General features: G+C 39.4%; 1 protein-coding gene across 8 annotated transcripts in view; it reads left to right on the forward strand.

Moving 5' to 3' along the window:
- Positions 1 to 16,511, forward strand: part of PTPRM (protein tyrosine phosphatase receptor type M) — a 771,793-nt gene that overhangs the window by 228,644 nt on the left and 526,638 nt on the right. The gene's annotated exons all lie outside the window — the stretch shown is intronic.

Consider the following 16,511-nt stretch of genomic DNA (forward strand, 5'->3'; position numbering starts at 1 on the left):
ATTGAGCAAATGAAAAATATATTAGAGCGTGGTTATTTCTCTGATTGGCTTTATTTACGTTCACAGTAACAGAAACACTTGAAATTGCTTCCCTCTTTTATTATCTTCTGTTCTGAGGCACTACCATTCCCTGCTCAGCCTCTACCAGCGTTTCTCTGAAGATGATTCACAGAAAGAAATCTCCAAATCTGAAATCTTTCTCTAGTTCCACATTTCAGCTTTGTTCTTTTTTGTTTTCTGCTGAGGAAGATTAGCCCTGAGCTAACATCCATTGCCAATCCTCCTCTACTTTGTATGTGGGATGCCTCCACAGCGTGGCTGATGAGTGGAGTAGGTCTGCACCCGGGGTCTGAACCAGCACACAGGACCACCAAAGTGGAGCACGTGGAACTTTAACCACTCACCCATGGGACCGGCCCCTCCAGCTTTGTTTTTAACATTCGTCTGTTGATAACACTTTTTTGTAAACTTAACATCCCTGAGACTGGCCTCATTATCTCAGATTTTTCTGTCAGACACACTCAGCATGTTCATAACACCATGCCACCATAGCTCGTTGTTTCTTCTCTCACAGTTTCTACCCATTTCTTTTCAGAATGATTGCTACCAACCTATTCAGTTTCTTAGAAGATTTCTGAAACTCTTCAATAACTTGCTGTGCTGTCTAAATCTCTTTTACTTCCATCTTGGTACTATTGAGATAAAAACTTTCTAAAACACTGTTCAAATCAAAAGAGTTTTGAGAGTTGAGCTTTAATATCTCAATCCTTCTTTCGACAGCAAGTTTAGAAGCAGTTTTACTGAACTTCTTAACCCTTGATGATTACGTTATTTACTTGATACTTATTTGTTCCCTGGGCAATTGTCTTATCTTTCATTCTGGACTATAAATTCATGGAGGGAAGAAGCATGGTTTATGCTTCACTGTCTAAAGTATATACAGAACCAAGTACTAATCTTTATAAAAGACAGATGCTCAGTAAATTTAGTACGAAAATGATAAAAGAGAGTTTTGAGGTTAGGTAAGAAGCTTGTTGTTCTTCAAGATGGCAGAAGCAGTTGACTTGGGAAGCCCCCTCCAATCCTAAATCAAAGGAAGTGCTAGAAAAATATATGAAAAATTTAATATTAAAAATATTTTTAAAATACATACTCATGATCAGAACCAAGAAAGGGAGATCTTCAGGCGCCAGAAATGAAGAGGGAGGCCACAGCAGTGAGCGGCGAGGGGATGACTTGAGCAGGGTGTGCTTTAGGGGCTAGAGTTTTCGGCGGAGGCTGTAGGCTTCATGCCTCGTGGCACCCTGGAGATAGGCGTAGACTTGGGCAGGGAAGGCCCACTGGAAAAACTCTTAACTTAATCCAGGTGGGAATTTGGAACCTCTACCTTGCCCTTTCATGTTTGATGAGCTAAATTTTCATTATGTGGAAGCCGCAAACTCAGAAACTAACGTAAAATTTGGTCTGAAAATTATTGTACCCATAGGACCTCATCAAGGATGCCTCCACAACCTAAGGTTCTCCTATGAAAAAACTTCTTACCACTTACATTAAACCACTTCTTATGAATTGGTCCTATAGATGTGTGGGACCTCCATGGAAGGAAATATTCTGAATTATTATGAACTTACAAATGAATATCAGAAACACATCTGAAAATCCACTGTCACGAGGTATAGTCAGCAGACACAACAAACAAGATCAAACTAATCATTTATAGATAATAAAAACTAGAATACAATCTGCAGGACATGATAAGACCATTAAAAATAAATTACAGACTAATTTGAGGAAGAAGAATCTAGAGACATCAAGAATAAAAGAGAGCCATTAAATTAAAAAAAAATTCAATATATTTGCTCAAGAGTGAACCAAACACAGCGGAGAGAGGACTGCTGTACTGGAAGATGGCTCTGAGGCCGCATGGGTGTTGCTTTATGCATAGCTGAGCCATGACCAGACACTGCGGCTGCTCTCTAGATAGATGGTGCTGCTCACGGATATTCGTTCTTCACTCAATTGCCCCCTTTTCAGTGGACTCGGAGCAGCTGATAGGCCCAGATGCTACATGCTTGATTGATTTTTTTGCCCCTTTTCCTTTAAATTGAGATGACCTTATTTTGGTTACGTGTGTACACAGAGGGGAAGTTGTAGAGCTTTTTCAAGAGCAGCATGGCTGGGCTACCACATGGGTAAGATGATATGGTGCCTAAAATGGTTTCACCGTTGGAAGGGAGAGATGTGAAACAAGGTTGTTTTCAGGAGGACCAGACATTCTTTTCTCTTCCTTTTTCCCTGCCCGCAGCGTTCTCTGCCAGGTGTCTATTGTCCTCACAACTCTTCTGCAGCTCCACTTGAGAAAGCTGCAGGTGACATCTAATCATCCTAGGGGCCTGGGCAGTGTGCCTTTTGAGATCCCAGGCCTGCCCGTCATGAGAAGAGAGTTTTCCTCCTGTATTCCTAGTTGTTTCTGCTTTGATAAACTGGGGTCTGCTTCCAAGTGTTCATGTGTCTTCACAGATTCCAATTTTCAAAGGTGAAATTGTTGGTGATGTCGTTATTTTTCCTGTAGTTCTGACATAAGAATAGATTTTTGAAAAGATAACTGCTGAAATGTCTCCTTTAGGAGAGAGTGTCCCTTTTTATGGAACATTGGCAGCAAAAATGAGAAACAGAAAAATTAAAGTTAACTTTATTAAAATACAGGATATGGGCAGTCCTTGGATGCTTTAGTTGTTGTCTTAAATTAAAAAAAAAACAAGCACAAAACCTGATACCTGTAGGTATTTAAAAAGCTGGTTTGCTTCCCACCCACATATCCATCTACCTGTGACCTGCCTGTTTTATGTTTCCCACTGCCAACCATTTCTGGATGTCTCATTGAAGTTATTGCTTAAATATCAAAAAGGCATCTGAAAAAAATGTATCTGTGCTTGCAAAGTGGTTGCTTGCATTTCTTCTTTTTCATTGTAATCTTAGTTATTTTTGTGATTTTAACACCCAAGAAGGCCCCCAAGTGAAATGAGTAAGTGCCCCACCACTGAGAAATGAAAAACAAGCATAGCTAACCTGCTGAGGCTCTGATCGGTTTTTGGTTTTATGTGTTTGAGGAAATAGATACAAATATTTGGATATACGTCATTTTTTACTTTTTTACATTTGAGTCAGTGTGGGTGGAGTCTATGCCGTCTCACTATTTGGTACATGGTATAGGTTTTGTTTCACAGAATTACTCTGGAGGTTCAGACTTAGCCTTTATTTTATCGTCTCCAATTCTTAACATTCTTTTTTAAGTTTAGAGATAAAGTGGTAAATCTTTCCAGCTGTCCTAGGAAAAGATGTTTTTTTCTGCGTCCCAGCGTCTCATGTATATTCGTGACATAGTGGAGTCTGTCTGTCTTGAGGGTTAGAGGGAGCTTGAGTGGAAAGAAATGTTAAAGGCGTTCCCCAAACTTCCTGTGTCTCTATTTCCTCAAATCTGTGAAATAGACGCAAAACTGACAGAGTGTGATTTTTATCTTTCCTATTTCTGTCTTCTCACACTGCCTTGAAGAGTTAGAGCTGTGTGAAGAAGTGGTTCAAAAGTGGGCCGGAGGCAGAGAGGAGACGTGGAGGATGGGCGTGCTGGCTTAGGAGGCTGCCATCCCTGACCAGAGAGGCGAGCTGGCACCAGTGGGGAATAGATCTCATTCATAGGGAGACTCTGGGCTGTGATTCCTGGAAAAAAAATCTGCGTCCACTTCATTTAAAAGGATAAACCTAACCACATAGAGAAAATGTGGCCTCATCTCTGAAGGATACTCTTCCTTTGTGAGGTTTAAAACAAAGAGTTGCATAATTTTTAATTCTTCATTGGAGTTAAGTAGTAGAAAATGAGCCTGAATTTGGTGACATACTTTAGATTTTTTTCCTGTTGTCGTCAACTTACTGTTTGACATAGGTTGAATTGTTGAAATTACATATACAGTATCAAAAGATTTCAGCTAATCTTGAAGAAAGTTTTTGATCAGTTGGATATGCAATTAAACTCTAAATGTGAGAAATGAGGAATTTCTTTGAATAAAGAATATTTTATTAGCTTTGTTAGTATTATGTCATGACTATCTGCTAAATTTTCTCCAACATTTTAATATTCTATAATATTAAAAGTGAATATAAACTAAGTGTAAAAATATTCATCTCTGATTTGCATCATTTTCCTGATTGGAAGAAATGGAAGCAATACTGAGACTCCCAGATTTAAATAATAATAGTAGTAATAGCCATCAGTTATGGAGTACCTGCTCTATGTCAGACACGGTGTTGCTTTCCCGTCATTTAATTCTTACTGATCACTTCCCACATTGGACGGTTAAGGACTTGGGACTCACAGAGGTTTGCCACAGAGCAGGCAAACGTTCAGCAAGGCTTCTGTGCTGGCTTTCTCTGACTTGGGCCACTTGGGATCACCTTGTGTTCTCTTGGATGCCCAGGAGAGAAGGTGGGTAAGAGAGCAAACTCCCTCTGTGGAGCCTGCATTCAAGTTTCTCCTCTGGGCCTCAGGCAAGCTACTCAGCTTCTCTGTGCCCATTTCGCCTCTGTGAATAACAGCACCTGCCTCCTCAGTAGGGTCCAGTGAGTTAACATGTAAAGAGAGCTTTAAAGGGTAACCTGGTGGGGGCCGCCCAGTGGTGTAGTGATTAAGTTCCCTTGCTCCCTTTAAGTAGCCTGGGGTTCATGGGTTCAGGTCCTGGGCGTGGACCTACACAGCACTCATCAAGCCATGCTATGGTGGTGTCCCACATATAAAATAGAGGAAGATTGGCATGGATGTTAGCTCAAAAATAGTCTTCCTCAAGCAAAAAAAAGAAGATTGGCAATGAATGTTAGCTTAGGGCCAATCTTCCTCACCAAAAAATAATAAATAAATAAATAAATAAAAGGTAACCTGGATCTAGGGAGCATTCCTTTCTGCTGCTCCTGGCCCCACTCTGCTCCAACCTGCTCTTGGCCCCACTGACACCCCTCCTGGGTCTGGGCAGGGTGCAGGATGGAGGGAGAGACGGTAACTGTAGCTCCTCCACCCTTGATGCAGCCACTGTCTTCCCATCGTTACCACCTCTGTCTCCTTGTGTCCCAGCAACTCGGCTCAGGCCCCAACTCTTTCCCTTCTCCACAGTCGCTGACATACCTCCCACCCCACACCAGGCCTTTTGAGACTGAGTGCTCACAATAACCTGATTGCATGTTAATTTTGCAGTAAAGGTAAGTTTTAGTACAGCCCTTTGTGTGATTTTTGTCTTTCTTTTAGAGTTTAGGATGAGAGGAGCAGGGTAGCAGACTGGGGAATGAAGTTGGAGGGTTGGACCGTAAGAGTGAAGCACTGTAAGGATACCAGCAATACATTTCCTAAGAAAGCCTCGAGGTCTCATGCTGGCTTCAGGGGCAAACCTGTGAGAGTACATTCTCTGCAGCAGGTTCTCCAGAGAAAGTCAGTCATCCTGAGCTTCTGCAGTACATGATGACTTTGGACTAATAGGAGGCAGGTAGAGCCTGAGAGTGGGGAATAAAAACCCAACTGGAGTACCAGCTGGAATCAGCGATATCTATTCTTAGGGATCTAGAGTAGCAAAGATCCCACCACCACCCACCCCTTTCACACCCCCTCCTGCCCTTCCTAAGCTCCAGTTCCTGTTCCTCTGAGGCCTCAGGAACCAGCGTTTGGCAAGTTGAGGTGGAAGTGTGGATAGGTCCCTAAAATGGGAGACAATCTGCATGTCCCCCGGTGGCACTATAATCTCATAGTTAGGTTCAGTGGTACACTTGTTATGGCGCTAAGTGTGGGACACAGTGTGCTACGTGGACTCATTATGAATAGCCTGGGGATACAAATTAACTTGAAGTACATAGTTTCCCGTAAGAATAATTATGATTTCCAGGTAGCCTGCTTACAAATGAATTTCTTGAGCAAAGAAATTTCTTGAACAAAGAAATAGAATCCATTGCTTACAAACAGGTGGCCTATTTACAGGCTGTATGTGTTTACACTTGACTCTTAAAGCATTAGAGGTACAAGAGAAATAGTGTGAGTTAAGTGCCTTATTAGCCTGAAAGATACCTACTTTGTAGTGTGTGTGTGTGTGTGTGTATGTGCCTGCGTGCACATGTGCAAGACAGAGAGATGGAAGGAGGGAGAGTGTAATTTGAACAGACAGTTGGAAGGTATTGTCTCTGGAGTTTGGGGCAGCAGAGGTGTTAAATTTGTGGACTGACATCAGCAAAATTGCTAAAGTATGTACCTTAAAATGCATTGTGCTTGTCAAGCCTATCTTACATGACATAGGCTTCAATTAGAGGGTTTATTTTCCTTAGCAGTTTTTTCCTTATTTGAAATGTTTAGATGTTTACCAAAGCACACGCCATTTTTCAACACCTTTCATACTTTCTGCTATTTTGAATGAAGGTAGTAACTTCATTTTAAATTACTAAAATCAAGACTAATCCATGGTTTACAGTTTTTCTGAAAAATTGGACACTTTTTCTAGTCTAGTTTTTGTGCATCAATTCTTTTTAATCAATATTGGGCCAATTGCCGCAAGTCATGTTGCAGCATAGGCAACCAGCTTGCCTTGTGAAACAATGCCACGGGAAAAAAGTATGCAGACATTGATGAGGTTCCCTAGAACAGTTTCTGCAAGGAGCAGAGGAGAGGCAAGCATGACTTGATAAAGTGTCCACAGCCTGTGACAGCAAGCCCAAAACTGGTTTCCATCTGAACCACCCTCTTTGAGAGTGTGTGAAAGTTCCCTGGTGTCCTGTCCTCCTGCAGCAGGAGCAGTTCGCCCTGACTGCATGTCCCCAGCAAGAGGCTTTGCTTTGCACAGGATGCTGAGAGACTCAAAAGCCATGATGTCTGCAGCGTGGCTGTGGCCAGGCAGAAGCTGTAGTATGCGGGCTGAGAGCCAAAGGGAGGGGCCCAGGGTACACCAGAGACAGAGATCATGGAACTTCATGTGGGAAGTACTGTCGGTTGGTTATAATCTGTATTCTGAACACTTGAAAGAGTTCATATCACCAGGGGTTTGGGGTGAGTTTTGCACATATATGGCAGCCTCTGTTTATGAGAGGCCCCAGATAGATTAATATCTGGGATTACATTTTAGAAAATTAAGTTCCAGCATATGTCCTTGGGGTGAGTGTGAGTCCTGGTTCTGAAACCCTTTGTATCATAGTTCATGTCCATTGAGGCCCTTGCCCACTGATTCCTAATCAAGAAAAAAATGAATTGAATCCAGTTTCAATTTAATGTATTTTCCTTAGCAACCCTATCTCTGTGATGGCATTATTAGATAATTGAGACATTACTGACAGATTCCTGACACTTATTCCTCCAATCCCCAGTTCCTCTATGGCCATCATTCACTTTCCTTAGGGCTTGATTCTTTTCCTCATTTCAGCTTTTCAAGTGACTTTTAACCCTTTTTTATTATTATAATGAGGCTGTAGGTTCTGTTCTGTCCATTGTGTGCCTTTACTGTTCTCACTTTTGTCACTCCCCTTCCATGAGCAGGAGCATTTCTTATAAGCCACTTTTCTCTTTCCAGTCAAGGTACCTAGAGGCAGCCCCATTAATGTTTGTGGGACCAAAGGTGAAGAATGATCTTTCACAGTGGGAGGTGAGCCTTTTAGATCTTAAGCTCCATGGGTTTAGTACAAGAGGGGTGTGATCTGCCCCAGGAATCTCCTGCAGCTATTTTAAAAAGATGGATCTTTCTCTTCCCTTAGGGGACAGAATATGATGGCTTGTCATGGCACTCTATGAAAATAAAACTCTACAAAGCAGTCTGGGAGAGCTCTGCAATCAGTACGGAATTTAAAATATCCAGTTGCCAACTTTACTACTGAATGTTGAAAACCGAGACTCAGAAAGGTTCTTTTTCTTTTACAGCGATACATGTTCAAAGTGTACTTGCTTACAAAGAAGAAATTGGGTCTAGATGGTCTAGCTCTTTGAAGAGTGAAGATTAAGTACGGCTGCACAGTGCGTGAATGGGGTATGGAATGATAACTAGCAGCAGGAGTGCAGAGGGTCATGGTACAACTTGTCGGTCTTAGGTTGGACTAAAGGAGAGAGCCGGGTATTTCTAAAGCCTGGCTTATTTGTAGTTTATTTGTGCTGTTCACACAGAATGCAACTGACAATGTTTCAGCTGCCTCTTTCTATGAGACATTATGCTGATGGATTAACCCCTGTGACTTTCATGTGTTTACAGAGTATGCCCATTTTGGTGAGGTTTCCCTTCAAGAGGATCTCTTATGCGATTCCTTGAAAGATAAACATGTGCCAAGACCAGGTTCCCATGGTTTTGCATGCAAATTAAAGTAGGAGGGAACAAGGAGTACAGGTGAGGGGAAGAGAGAGAGGAAAAAAAGGAGAGATTGAGAATGAATGTAAACGTAAGGATACAATGATACACATTACTGTGTTGTGATCTCAAAGATGAATTTTGCAGCAGAAACTTTGCTGAGATTGACAAAGTTCAACAGCTTGGATTCAGTAGCCAGTAAAACCGTTTCTCTAAGACAGAATCAGTCATTCATTTCTGTGCTCTCCTTCCATGCCATAGTTTTAGTAGTGAGTATCCTTTAAGTGCAACATTTCTGGTAGCCACGTAAGAAACATTCAAGTGTTTAAAACAGAGGACATGGCTCCAAGGAGCTTCTCATCCAGATTTGGGCCATTGTTCCCTTCGTCATGCTTGGACCTTCATGAGCTCTCTTGACTGAGGACGTGTGCCTTCAACTCTGCAGTTTTCTTCTATTTCTTCTTTGGTCTTTTCTGTTACTTTCTCTTTTTTTTCTTTCAAAATTCATGTTAGACATATGTTACAACTTCTTGGCTGTCTTTTCTTTCACATTTTTTAATCTCTCTCTCTCTTTTCTTTTGGTGGGTAGGATCATTCATTGGCTCTGTCTTCCAGATTACTAATTTATTCTTCAGCTGTATCCTTTTTCCTGTTTAGACCAAATATTGCATTTTTCATCTCAAATATCATTTTTTAAACATTTTCGAAATCACTTTTTTTGTTATTAACATGGTAGTCTCTTTCTATTCAGACCTCTTTTAAAATTTCCTCTTTGCTCTAATATCTCTTTGCTAGAGTGTTACTTTTACTATTTGTTGTAATTGCTGTCTCGCTTTTGTGGTGTTCATTTTCTTCAAGTGTTTAACAGTTTGTGGTTGTATGTCCATCTCTGTAGTTGAGGTTTGATATTACCCAATTCATGAGGCTGTATTTGTTTTCAGCTGCTTTTCTCCAAAGTTTATGGGAGGTGGATACTGAGAGGGGTGTTTGGTGCTGCTGTGTGGATCTCTGTTCCTCCAGGGGTGTCAGCATCCTCCTGGGAAAACTGAAATCAGTTGAGACTTAATCTGTCAAGCATAGAGAAGCTTTTTCACTCTGTATACTGCACCACCATCCATCCAGTTGCACAAGCCAGAAATCAGGGAGTGGTCCCAGCTTCTTCCTTTCTCATCCAGGCAGTTAGCAGTTCCTGTACTTTCTCCCTGTTAACATCCCTCAAATCTGTCCACGGTTTTCTGTTCTCATTCCTACCACCCTTGTCTCAGTCATTGACAAAATATCCACAATTTATACTTTCATTCTTGAAGATAGGAAAGTTGATTGTGGGGTAAAGTGCTACATTTGGTTTGGGGCATGTTTCTATCTTATTAATGGTAAGTTTTCCTTATAGTGATGTCCAGTTAGAAATAGAGGCCTAGTATTTGAGGAAAAGGTCAGAGCAAAAGCTGCATGTTTGGGAGAGATTATAGTTCAAAGTATGGGAATAGACAGTGTTTGAAGGGAAAATCAATGAAGAAAGGCACAAAACCAGTGCAAAATCCTAAGTGCAAGGGAGGATGTGCATTGTGTATTGTGCTACACTGTTTGAAGGATGTCAGTGTATGTTATGTCCTCTCCCTTCGAAGAGATTCTAATTTAACAGGGGAGGTGAGACATGGTGAGTGAAAAATTCAGTAGCACTGACTAGTATATCGCTGAATGCGGAGTGAGTAATACGGACTTTTGGGTCCCAAGTTATGTTCTGTAAGATTTAATAGCTTCATCAAAACCAGAAGCTTCTGCAACAAAATAAGTTTGACAATTCCTTTCTTCTGGGACTTACCAAAGTCAACACATCTGAATATATACAATGTTTTTCACCCTTAAGTACAGTTTTAGTGGCATCTCACAAATTTTGATATGTTTTTCTATTTTCATTCAGTTAAAAATACTTTATATAATTCCCCTTTTTGTTTCCTCTTTGACCTGTGGGTTGTTTTGAAATGTGTAGTTAGTGTGTTAGAAATACACACATATTTGGAGATTTTCCAGGTATGTTTATAGTATTGATTTCCAATTTAACTCTGTTGTAGCCAGAAAAGATACTTTGGTATGATTTGGATCCTTTTAAATTTGTTGAGGTTTATTTATAGCCCAGAATATGTGCTATCTTGGCAAATGTTCTGTGTGCACTTGGAAATAATATGTATTCTACTGTTATTGGTTATAGTGTCCTATAAATGTCAGTGAGGTCAAGTTGGTTAATAATATTTTTCAAACCTTATATATCATTACTGATTTTCTGTCTATTTCTTCTATCAATTATTGAGCAAGGAGTATTAAAATACCTGATTGTAATTGTGGATCGGTTTATTTCTCCTTGCAGTTCTATGAGTTTTTGCTTCATTCATTTTCAAAGTCTGTTATTAAGTACATAAATGTTTAGAATTATGACATTCTCTTGATGAGTTAACCATTTTTTTCCTTATGAAATAACCTCCTTTATCCTAGGTAATATTTTATACTCTGAAATCTATCTTATAGCCACTCTAGCTTTTGTTTGATTAGTATTAGGTAGATATTTTTCTACTCTTTTACTTATAACTGAATTATATCTTTGTATTTGAAGTGCATTTCTTGTAGGCAGTACGTAGTTGAGACTTGCTTTTTTGTCTAATCTGGTACTCTCTTTTAATGGGCATATTTAGATCATTTACATTTAATGTAATTATTGATATGGTTAGGTTGAAATCTGTCATTTTGTTATTTGTTTTCTGTTTGTCCTATCTTTTTTTGGTTGACTTTCCTCTCTTTTTCTGCTTTCTTTTATTTTACTTTTTAATTCTATTTTATCTTCTTTGATGGCTTATTAGCTATAACTCTAATAGTATTCATATAGTTTATGTATTTAACTTATTGCAGGCCACCTTCAAGTGATGTTATTATACCACTTTAAGTACAATATAAGAACCTTCAATAGTGAACTTCTGTTTCTCTCCCCTCAGCCTTTGTGCTGTCATCATCATACATGTTACTTTTATATTTTTTATAAACCCCACAATATATTATTAACTATATTTCTACAATTTTTAAAAGAGATTTAAAGAATAGGAAAAAGTCTTAAATATTTGCCCATATAGTTACTATTTCTGGTGCTCTCCATTCCTCTGTATATATCCATATTTACATCTGGTATCTTTTTTTTCTGCCTAAAGAACTTCATTCATTTCTTATAGTGTGTACTTGTGGGTAATGAGTTCTTTCAGCTTTTGAATATCTGAAAATGTCTTTATTTTGCCTCCATTATTTTTGAAAAAAATTTTGCTGGATGTAGAATTCCGGATGTAGTTAGACAGCTTTTTTTTTTTTTTTTTTTTCCAGTATTTTAAAGATGCTGCTCCACTTTCTTGTTGCTTGTATTGTATTTGATGGGAAATCAGCTTTCATCTTTATCTTTGGTCTTCTGTAAGTGTTGTTGTTTTCCTTTGACTGCTTTTAAGATTTTTCTGTTTATCACTAGTTAGATGCAATTTGTTTATGTTGTACCTTGGCATAGTTTTTTCCACATTTCTTGTGCTTGAAGTTCATGAGCTTTTTGGATCTATGGATTTATAGTTTTCATCCAATTTGGAAACTTTTGCCATTATACCTTGAAATAATCTTGCTGTCTGCCCCTCTTTCTCTTCTTCTTTAAGAACTCCAATTATATATTTATTATGCCTCTTGAAAGTGTTCCACACATCACTGATGTTCATTTAAAAACAAATTCTCTTTTCTGTCTATGTTTCATTTTAGGTAATTTCTATTGCTATGTTTTCAAGTTTACTGATCTTTTATTCTGCAATGTCTAATGTGTAGTTATTCCAATCCAGCATAGTTTTCATTTCCGACCTTGTGAGTTTCATCTCTAAAAGTTCTACTTGTTTTCTTTTTAATTTCTCCCATGTCTCTACTTAATGTTTTTAATACAGAGAATATAGTTATGATAACTATTTAAATGTCCTTGTCTACTTGTTCCAATATCTGTGTTAGTTCTGGGTGTGTATCAATGGATTGATTGATCTCCTCATTATTGGTCCTATTTTCCTGTTTGTTTGTGTGCTGGGTAGGTTTAGATTGGATGCCAGACATTGTGAACTTTACATTGAGTACTAGATATATTTACATTCCTGTAAATATTCTTCAGCTTTGTTCTGGGCTGTATTAAGTTATTTGGAAACATTTTGATCCTTTTTCATCCTGCTTTTAAAACTTGTGAGGCAGAATAGGAGCAGTGTGCAATCTAGGATTAATTGTTCTTGACTGCTGAGGCAAGACCATCCTGGATCCTCACAACCCTCTGTGAATTGAGATTTTTCAGAATGCCTGGTGGGAAGATGCACTATTCCTGGCCCAGTGTGGACACTGTCACCTCTAATCCTTTTGGATGATTCTTTCTCCAGACGTGGGTCATTTCCTTACGTGCTTGTGCTGATGACTACTCAACTGAATACTTGAGGGGAGTGCTCTGTGGATCCCCAGTGCTCACTTGCTCTGTGCAGCTCTCTTTTCTCTGGTACTCTGTCTTGCAAACTCTGGCCACCTTGGCCTCTCCAGACCCTCTCTGATTGTCCCTTCAAACCAGGAAATCTGTTGGGCTCTGTCTGAATTCCCCCACCTGCACACAGCTTGGAGACTCTCAAGGGAGTAAGCTGGGGTAATTGTAGGGTTCACTTCATTTGTTTCCTGTCTTTCAAAGATCATTGTCCTTCGGTTCCTGGAATCTAGTATCTTATAAATGGTTGTTTTGTATATTTTGTCTGCGTTTTATTTGTTTCACATGAGACAGTAAATCTGGTCCCTGTTACTTTGTCTTTATGGCAAGTAGAGTTCCCTTTGCAGTGTTTTTTCAGCTTTTGAACATGGAGCCCTTTTTCCAAAGAGTCTCTGATTGGACTAGCATTGCCTTTGGAAAATGCCACTGTAATAAGAGAGAAAGTTGTGTTCTGTTAGTTAAGAACTATTTCTCTGATGTGTTCGTCCTTGGAAGCTGGAGTCTCAGCATTGGCATGAGATAGAGAGTTGACATAGAGATCTTATAGTCTAGGTGTTTGCAAAGTAGATTTTTTAAAAAACAATAATGCACTCCCCTTCTGAACTTGTGAATTGACCTGCAAAGTTTTTCATCATAAGTTGTAATATGGGTAAAGGATGTAATTCTCATTAAATTATAAATATCAACATTTTGAAATAAAATGTTATAATTATTCTTTTAAATATGTCATCTGGAATCTAAATACCATAGTAATTTAAGGGCTGTTATTTTCATTTTAAATAATGAACAACTTCTTTAACGTTTAGAAATTTTACATTTTGTCTTTCTTCTTTGCGTCATATTTTCACCCTAGTTTCCTCACTGAATTTCTAATGTTATGTGTTTGCTCCTTTCACTCTTTTATGAATTACCCTATTTTGTTTATCTACATCTAAAATAAACATATAAATTAAATTAATACTTAAAAGATTTCTTGTTACCATAAAGTTCTATGTTTTAAAATCAAATTCTTCTGGATTGAGTTGTCATTACAATTATCAGTAACATACAGTTGATCCAAACAACATAAATATATAAAAGACTGATAAGTAATATTTCAGCATAATGACTGAAATTTTATTTGAAGTCCGTCCTTTCAGAAGAGAGGGTCTTTTATTTTATTCTAGTTAGTCTGTTTACCCATGAGTGATAATTACTTATTGCTAGACTAAGACCAGGTCAATAGATCATATTGCTAATCCAAGGTAAACTTGACATTAAGGAAAGATGCAGTCATTAACTCCTAAAATATTTATCTACTCTGTGAAATAAGTTGATATAAATTTAATGACATGTAACTTCTGTACATAATTTATTTGAAGTTTGTGAGTTTCAGAGACAACTGCATTTTTTCCATGAAATTGGATATATAACAGAGAATTAGATACCATTTTGGGCTATTTTTGTACTACTCCTGCTGTAATAATTGACACTTGACCATAATATGAGCCTAAACTTGCACAATGGATAAAATATAAGATGTGGTTTTTATTATAACAAAAGATTCCTAGCTTTGTGAAGGATTCTAAATGGTTCAATTTATGAAATGATGTCTGTGCTGCTTTTCATATCTACTTGGTGAAGTAATGCACACCTGTATGGGGATGCACTTTGTCTACTCTGTTGTTCTGTAACAGTATGATGGATTGAGCCATCTCTGGTAGGATAATTGGGGTCACATTGTAAAATTGCACTTGTTTGTGCACCATGTGATTCTCAGAAGTCGTCGAATTTGGGCACAGGTCCAGGGCAGCCTGTCACGCGCTCCTCTGAACAGCGTTAATCTCACCACTGGTCCTCACTTGCTGTGAGTTGCAGGGAAACCAGGAGAGACAAAGGCTGCCAACCTTTCTATCCGAGTGCTTAAGGATGAAAAAAGCTTTATGCCAGAAAGGAAGGTCGTGCCAGGTAGATTGTGCGCGCATCTGTCCTTAACCTCACACTCGCGGGTCTCATTGGCCTAGAGATTTGATAGGTTAGTCACTCCTTCCCCCCAGGGGAAATTAGTTGCTTTTATCTTGGCCAACGCACTCTTTTGAGGGAGTTTTTAACTAAAGTTTTCAGGGAGAGGTGTAACTTAATTTCTAGGGAATATGATTCCATGCAACACCATTTCTTCTACACCAACTTAGGTGTGTGTTGTTGTTGTTGTTTTTAAGAGAGTTATGGTGAAAAATAGCTCAGAGAATAAAGAAAGCATTATTAATTTCCTTGGTTATATCTGGGTATTATTGCTTCTCTGCAAAGGCTTCAAAATCTTTTTCACCACATTCACTTCCTTTACTTCATTCAATCATTCAAAAGCAGTTCTGATTCCATCCTAAAGTAAGATTAATCCCTTCTTCTTGCTTCTTCCTCCTGGGCACAGATTGACATCCTAGCCCCTGTGACACTTAATTGCACCCTTATGTATTTTGTCTTTGCCTGTTGGACTCTGGGATTTTATTCATCTTTGTATCTAGCACAGAACCAGGCCCATAGGGGATTCTAGGAGGGAATATATAGTGAATTGTCCTAAGCCTATTTAAATCCTTGCTTGCACTTAGTAGTCATGGCATCTTGGGGCAGTTACCTACTTCTCTGGCCCAGGTTTTTGCATCTCAAAATGGAATAGTAAACTACATCACAGAGATGTGGTCAAAATTACATGTCTATGAAGTACTACTCTGTGCCTGTGCCCGTGAATGCTTAAACATTAACTGCCATTTTATTCTTATGGCTGGAGCGAATGCAGGAATGCATGTGTGTAGTTGGTGACTTCTGTGGTAGAACATGAGGAGAGGGAGCAGAGCTCATGCTCGTGGGGAGTTGATGTTCCAGCAGAGTGACAGGCAGAAACTCATGGTGGAAGGACAGTAGGGCGGAAGTACAGAAGGGGTTATATGAGGAATCTAGGAAGACTCAGGAGTGAAAGGTTTGAGGAAGTTTCCCAGGAGAGATAAAGCCTGGGCAGTGATTGGAGGAAAGAATATCAGAGTTTTCTAGATGGTCAGTATGGTAAAGTAAAGATAATATACTTGAGGGATTTCAAGTGATTTAATACTTCTAGGGTGTGACATTGAAAAGAAGAGAGGGATTGGGGAATGCTGGAGAAGGGACTGGAGAGAGAAGCCAGCCCCTCCATAAATGGCAGCCAGGAGCCACTGAAGAGTTTTATAAAGTAGAGGGTCATGGTCAAATATTAATTTGTGAAAAATTAATACCAGGTGAGTCCCCAACTCTCTTGATGAGGTACATTGCTAATTTATACTTACTGCTATATCTTAAACAAGGGTGAGACTGTACAGGATCTTCTGGGGAAGAAAATGGGTGCATCTCCTAAAGGACCCTTTGGTATGTCTGCTTGCCCTCCTAGACCCCCGATAGTAGCCAGATCTACCCTCATCTCAATGCAGTGCTGCAGGGTAGCAGGAAGTGTTCTCCCCTATTGAGAGCTCTCCTTGGAGCTGCCAGGTAGGCTGTGTGGCTCCAGGTGTCCCTCTGTTTCCCTCCTGCTGCCTCTCTCCAGGTGAGTTCTCTGCTGTGCTGCCCAAGCCCTGTCCAGAGCAGGGCCTGCTTGGAGGGTAAATGAAGTAACTGGATTCTAGCTGCCCTAGCTGACTCCTGTCTATCAG

The sequence above is a fragment of the Equus przewalskii genome, chromosome 7 (genome assembly GCF_037783145.1).
Source record: "Equus przewalskii isolate Varuska chromosome 7, EquPr2, whole genome shotgun sequence".
NCBI lineage: Eukaryota > Metazoa > Chordata > Mammalia > Perissodactyla > Equidae > Equus > Equus przewalskii.